Raw genomic sequence first — 7,670 nt, 5'->3', positions numbered from 1 at the left:
TTTCAGTGAGTTCCTCTTGTATTAGTTTGTCTAATTAGTTAATTGTTTGTGGGAAATGATTGGGTTTTATAGCTCTTAATTTTAGGCGTTTTGTAATACAATTAAGTTATGAAATTATGGAGGCCTTGAGTTTAGGCGTTTTTTTTGCTTTCCTAAAATTATTCTCTGTTTACTTTTTTACTTTTATTTGCAACTTGCTGTAGAAAGATGGTATGCGTTATTGAAAATTTTAAATACCTGTTGTAATTAGCACCGCCTCCCATTATGGTATGGCAGTATACGTTATTGAAATATGAATGTCCTGCTTTAATATGAAATATAGTCTTATATGCACGCGATGCGTGCGAAATTATATAAAAACTCAAAATTGTATTACAATCACTAAACATAAATTTTAGATAAAAAAAATGTTCACAAAGTAGTAACATTTCAAAATAAAAATAGAATAATATTAAATTACACAATGATGTAGTTGAATAAAAGTAATTATGCAGTGACAGCAACTTAACATAATGATGCTAACGTAAACTCGTTAAAGGCCAACATTGGGCTTAAATATTGGGCCCAAACAAAGAAGCTTACAAAAAAGACCAATAGCCTGAATACAAAACTCTACCCAAGTGTTTCGCCTTTTTCTTTCATTACCCTATCTCTTGTTTTTCGTGAAACTTGAAGGATGATTCAGCCGCAAGTCCTGCACCAGAGGAGAGAGAATATAGAAATACAAAAATGGCGAAACTTGAACCAATCTGCACATATCAGAAGTGCAGGTGCTGCTGTTTTCTTCTGTTTTTCCAAGAGTTGCTGGCTAATGATGTAGACATCACCATTGTTGTGAGGAAAACTCTGTCCAGTACACTGTTTATTTTACTGAAGCCTGTTTATTTGCTTCAATATATGCAGAATTGGTTTTCTTTTTACATTGATTTTCTTCTAAGATCTAAACCAAGGTCAATATACAAAAATGCAAAATCTTAGAAATCTTCAAGGGATATATTGCACCTTTGAGTCTTCCTTATTAAGTGGTGTGGAAAAGGATAACGTATGTGGATCTCCATCAGCTGGAAGCTACACTGGTAATGGGAGCACAGTTTCACTGCTCGATAATGAATCACCTTCAAGTGACTTACATGACAGTGATAATCTAATTAAGAGACCAACTCAAAGAACTTGAGACCGTAGGAACCTAATTCATATAACTTTGACTCCAATAATTGGCAGCATTTAGAAGAGATGATATCAAGAGGGGAACTTAAACAGGTGCTAACTGCATAATAACCAAAACAATGAGTCAAACTAAGCAGACTTACATAATAACCAAAACTGCCAAAAAGGTTGAAAGAGGCACTCAAGCGACAGGATCAAGAACTGAAATCCTACGAAGAAGGTGAGAGCTTCATTAGTCTGTCTCGACCCAGAGCCGAAGATGTAACCATAGTCCACAGTCAAAGAATCACATTGAGACCCAACACCATAGAAAGCACAATAATTAAGGCTTAACTAAAATGACAGTGCAAGCACTTGACTACGTATTTCATAATCACTAAAACAATGAGTCCCACCATCGGGTTTACTCTCCTTGCTATGTCTCCTACTATGGTTACTATAGGTTTCAAGCAGTTTGGTAACTTAATTTGGGGCTGGATTTAAGAGACTAATGATAGGAACTATAGTGAAACACTCCTAATTTCAATGCCAAAAGTTTGGATATTGCAAAATCATGTGAGACCTAAAGTAGGATAGGAATTCCCAACCCAAAGTTAAAAAGAGCATCATAGCATATTGTAGAGTAGGTTATAAATTACATGGACAAAAGTATAATGGCTGAAAGAGAAGAAACTAAAGAAATCTTTGTGAAGGTCTTTCTCCATTATATATGAAAGTTCTCGGTATATGAGCCACACTGCACAATTTTGAATCAACGCAAACTTTTAACAACTACTTTACGCGCGCTTAAGGAACGGGCTAAGCAGCAACATTTCCAACAATACAGAAAGGATTAAACAATAAAAGGTATGCCAATACAATATTAAGATATAAAATGCAGACTTACTTTCACCAGCAATGGGAGGGAATCTTTACTTGCATTTACTTGAACAAAGCAAAAGAGAGAATTCTACCATTCCAATTCTAAAGGTATGCACGCGAAATATACCATTCAATTCCAATTTTAAGTTTTTTATATAATTCTGAAATCTACCATTCCTTCTAAAGGTAGATATCTTCCTTGAACCTAAGAGGGTACCAAAACTGATACCCATAATATTCAAATTCAAATCCAAACCTCTGGCGTCTCACAAACCCAACAATCATCTATGTAATTCTCACAACCAATTTAAGAAACCTTTAACTCTACAGCATCAAATTTAGATATAATCTCGAACAACCCAAGTATTGTTTAATTATGGCTATCCGAAATCAATAATCCGAAATAAAAAATGAAGGAAACTAAAACCAAAATCGGATCAAACAACTAACCTCGGACAGAAGGCGATTCTTAGGAAGAAGTTTAGCAACTTTAATTCAGCTGGAAGAACTACATGCCTGAAATAATCCAAAACGAAAATAAATTATTAACACGTAATTAAAAATCCTAATAATTATCAAAACAGAAAAGAAAAATCCCCAAATATTTTATTTTTCAAATTCAAAATCCATACCCGTATTTGTAAGTATCATCTAAGTACTTTGAGTACTGGATCTGACCCATTTTTGAGCACCAAATCAAACCAAATATCAAAATAAGTAATAAATCTGTAAATTATGAAATTCAAGGAAGACTCACAATCAAGTTACACTTTTTCGTCGACTCACTCAATGACGGCGGCGGCGACGAAACATTACGATGCGGTGAAGCATGACGGCGGCGGCGATTTCGAAGAGAGAGAGCCTAAACATATTGTGGAAACCACCGTGAACACCTCGTATTTCGTTACAAAGAATCAACAATTAGGGTTTTAGAAATAGAAAATAGAGGGAAATGAAGATTAACGACGAAAAAAGAAAAAAAATGCTAGGATTTACCTTCGGGAGTTGATAAAATGATATCGAGCAGAACAATCTCGCGGTCGGCCCTAGCTAGGGATTTGAGATCGAAATCAATATCCCAGATTTAAAGAATTTGAGCGAGATGAAAGAGGAGAGAGAGGGAGAGAAGTACGGAGAGAAAAATGGTTCAAAAAAAAATCAGAAGAGGTAGAGGATAGAGAAGACGGGAGGAAGGGTTAGGGTAGGTTAGATTAAAGGGTATTTTTGACTTTTAATTGGGGGACACGAAAAGTGACATTACCAAAATGTCCCTCAGCTGTTCCTTTATAGAATAGAGATGAATTTCCTGCTTTAATTACCACCGTCCATCAACACCATTCAGTTTGAAAACGTAATTATTTTTTAAATTAATTCAATTAAAACATGAATTTATCAAGGGTAATGTTGTATATTTCATAGGGGACACCAAAAGCGTATTTACTCATTTACCCTCAGTTGTTCCTTTATAGAATAGAGATAAGCGTCATCTTCTTTCCCCAATCTTCACTTCGTTTCCGCCATTGATAATACATCCACACTCACCGTCTCCCTCCTCTGCCAGCCTGCCCCAACATCCTCCTCACCCCAGTTAACTCCTCGATTATAATTTTGTAAAATAGTCAGCTAACATTATAAAAAGATGAGAATTAGCAATGTCTCGCAAAGCAAGACCTGAGGGTAGAGATGAATTATAACTTGGGTCTAGCTTTTGCTAGTTTAAAGTCCATATAAGTGAGCTTCTCACCAAAATATAATCGAATGCACTCATTGAATTAAACTACTATGTACTCTCTGCCTTAATAAATTAAATCCTCCAAATTATCAACAAACAATTAGCAAAATTAAACTAGTTTAGTAGTTGATTAGTTAATCCATATGAACAATTCTACAGAAACGCATAAAATGTAAATTACTTACAAAAAATACTGAAAATCATCAATTCCAAACACAAACCAGTTTAATTAATAGAAATTGTTGGAAGTAGGTGCAATACTTGAGATTCTAGGAGGATAAAATTATGATTATATTAGAAATTGAAGAAAGGGAGTGAGAGATTGAGATGAAAGGAGTGACAGATGGAGAAGACAGAGAAAGGAGTTTGAGATGGTGGGATTTGCTTACCAAGCACTGAGCAGTGTATGTTATTTGGAGAACTTTTCTTAGGGTGAGTATCGTATATGCATATTTTATGAACTAAAAGTGCATATATTTTGAACTAAATGTGCATATATTTTTTAAATTATGGTAGTTATCAATAGATTTTTTTTAAATTGGTGCAAAATTAGTTTAAAAGTTATGCACATATAGTTCAAATAATATGCATATATAACTCAATAAACACGCACAAAGCAGGTTCTCACGACAAGAGAGTTCTCACCGTAAGAGGGTTCTCACAAGAACCTTATATATATATATATATATATATATATATATATATATATATATATATATATATATATATATATATATATAATCTCTGGTAGCCGTTGGATTAAAACAAAACGGACGGCTGAGATAGGAAGCTATTAGAACCGCCAGATCATGGACGAACGAACAACTGCGATTGAATCTTTGCCCGCTCATCCGCTCCTTACCTTCTAGAAAAAAAACTCTTTCTCTCTCTACTTCCAACCAACGAGACCATTTTTCTCTCTCTATTTCCAAAACGAACGTTCAAACATAGCTTAAATGTGCAAGGTCATCTCAAACTTATTGTTGATTCAACCATAACTTGGTGAATTCAATCCAATATTCCTCAAAGATAGAGGTAAATGATGCTAATTTAGTTCAATTCGATTTCTAGGTTTTTAATTTCTGTAAATTGTTTCTTCCACGATAATATGATTGAATTTTTGATCGATTTTCAGCTTGAATTTTATCGAATTTGATCGATATAGGCAAGAGTTTCGATTTAAGTCCAATTTGATTTAGAGGTTTTTAAATTTCTTCCGTTTTCATAGAAAAATTAGTCTGAGTTTTGAAGTCTATAAAAATACTTGATTCATTGATTAACTTTTCTATGATCCTCGAATCAAGTTTCCGAGAGCAATTATGCTGGGTTCTTCAACAATTTTGGGCTTAATTGAAGTCTAGGTCTCTAACTTTTGCAAGTGGATTTGCTGGAGGTGTCGCCAAGGATGCTAGCACTCGTTATTTTTTCAGGTCTCTACATTGCATTCTTCTGTTTTGTCTAATGAGTATTTTTTTGTTTTTAAGTCAACTATCTCATTCTATATTACTACCAAATTGCTAGTAAAGTTGCTTCAACAATTATTGTTTCATGTCCTTCAGATATTTTAGAAAGTAGAAAGAAATTTAGTTAATGTGAATCAATTATACTCCTAATAAGTAACCTAAATCTGTAGATTATTAAGCCATGTTCCCGTAAGCTGTCAAAACTATGAAATTAGAGCTAACTTGATTAAGGCCGGCCATCAGAGTAGGCTAGCTCTCTTCCTCTTATTGCTTAAGGCCGGAAAAGGAAGGCTGGACTAAGGCGTTTAGGTGTGCTTTGTATCCCGACCACTATTCAGTATTGTGCTTCTCTTATATAAGAACTATTATGGGAAAAAAGAGTGATATTAAACTATGACATTAGAGCTAACATGATTCATTCATGCCTTTAATCATCGAGGCCCGACAACAGTAAGAACTAAAATACAAGGGCTCTTCAAATACTTGCATAAAGTAGTCATGTCCAACACTAAACTAGTGCCTCAGTCCTGTATCATACGCTGCTATATATTAATGTTAAGTCTAAAAAGATTAGCTCAGCATGGCCAGAAATTTGTCCAGTTATAATCTAGATGCTCTTCATCTGCCGAGACTTCCTTGAGCAGTCAAGAGTTTAGAGCCTATAACATGATTAGTTAAGGTAAGTTACCTGAAATAGTCTCTCATAAAGTAGTATTTTCTCTTATTTTAAAAAGTAGATTGAAACTTGGTAGAAGTAAATCAAATAGGCTCAGAAGTAAATTCATAAAGATGATGGTGTTCTATGTTGTCCTCTGCTACTGTCATTGGTTTATTCTGGTCTTTGTTGCGTCTGTTCTAAATCTGGAGTGCAGAGCTGGATGTTAGGGTTGTTTCCACTGCTTCGAAGTGTACAGCTCTTGTATGTTGTTTAATTGGTGCTTAGTTGGTATTGATGTTTGTTTGTTCATTTTTTATCTGCAAAATGATGTAGTTACATCAATTATATTTTTCTCTTAAATGTTTACTGAAAACCTATTAGCTCAACTGGTAGAGCACTATGCAAATGCATGGGGATGTAGGTGCGATTCCTACATAGGTTGTCTCTAAAAAGTACATTTGAAAAACTCAAAAGTAAATCAAGGTATCTCAAAAGTAAATCATAATAAATCAAAAGTATCTAAAAATCTTAGAAAGCAAATCATAAAATCTAAAAAAAATAAAAAAATTGCAAGTAATATTAATTGTAATTAATCAAAACCTTGTAAAAGTACAAAGGACATTACAGATCAAAGCCTCCAAAATACAAAACAAGAACTAGTGTTATCCACCTAGTTCTATTTACAACAAAAGAAGCTTACCCTGAGCTTCAAAACACCTAAAAGAAACCTTAAAGACAACTTCCTCTTCAATGGAATTAAGAAGCAAATGTTGATGCGTAACAAAAGCAACAAACTTGCAAAACCCCAACTGAAACATTGCTTCACCAAAACAAAAACACGAGCTTACGGGGAAAAAACATCAGTGTTCAAACGATAAGGAACCATCTCATTTCTTTAGAGCATCTGTACACCACATTAAACAAAATGCTCCTGACAATAGTTTGTTGGTTCTCCTTCCTAGCCTGAAAATTTCTATTGCTTCGCAAAGTCAATAAGCCACATATGTTTTCAGCAAAACAAACACCATAAAGCTTCTTTATATGTTTCTGCCTGCAGGCTTGTGAAACAATATATCTTAACTTCCTCCTCAAAGGCTTGAATCTGTCTTCTAGCACCCAACAAAAACAGAATTTTGCTCCAAATTTTAGAAGTAAACTCACGTTGAAAGAAGAGGTGAGACATGGTCAAATATTTCAAAGTGGAAAATGATCGAGCAAGACTTTTATCTCTCTACAATATGAAATAAACAATAAAAAGAAATATATATGGTCAGATGTCAAAGTAAAGGTTTTCAACTTAAAAGTAAATGAAACAATACAAAAAGTAAATAAAAATAGAAAACTATAAAACTCCTATTATTGGATTATATAGGTTAATGTAAAGGTTTTTAAATTAAAAGTAAATAAAATAATACAAAAACTAAACATGAACCTACGTGGGATTCGAACCCACATCTTTTGATGCTCTACCAATTGAACTAGAAGGCTAGTTAAATAAAAGTAAAGTAAAAACCAGAAAAAGTGAATCGAAATAATACAAAGTAAAGGTTTCCACATTAAAAGTAAATAAAACAATACAAAAAGTAAAAACGAACCTACGTGTGTGAGGGGGTCGAAAAAGCACGAGGCTAATGCATGACCTCGTCCCTCGTGGGCGTGACGTCGTCAGATCAAGTGTAGTTAGATTTCCTGTGAGTTTACACCCAATCGACTAGTAATATAGGAGTCGCCATTCAGTTTTTAACGACAATGAGAAAAACTGGCAAAACCCGGTTATCGTGACATAAAG

General features: G+C 34.1%; 1 long non-coding RNA gene across 1 annotated transcript; it reads right to left on the bottom strand.

Annotated features, from left to right (window-relative positions):
- Positions 1-481: 481 nt before the first annotated feature.
- On the bottom strand, positions 482-4,157 carry LOC110788362 (uncharacterized). The gene is made up of 3 exons (XR_008929488.1): positions 2,786-4,157; positions 2,479-2,544; positions 482-694 (listed from the first exon to the last, which is right to left on the bottom strand). It is a non-coding gene; the product is annotated as an uncharacterized lncRNA (long non-coding RNA).
- Between the last annotated feature and the right edge of the window lie 3,513 nt (positions 4,158-7,670).

Source organism: Spinacia oleracea, chromosome 3 (genome assembly GCF_020520425.1).
Source record: "Spinacia oleracea cultivar Varoflay chromosome 3, BTI_SOV_V1, whole genome shotgun sequence".
Classification (NCBI taxonomy): domain Eukaryota; kingdom Viridiplantae; phylum Streptophyta; class Magnoliopsida; order Caryophyllales; family Amaranthaceae; genus Spinacia; species Spinacia oleracea.
The sequence above is the reverse complement of the archived record's forward strand: the minus strand, read 5'-3'. Positions and strand labels throughout refer to the sequence as shown.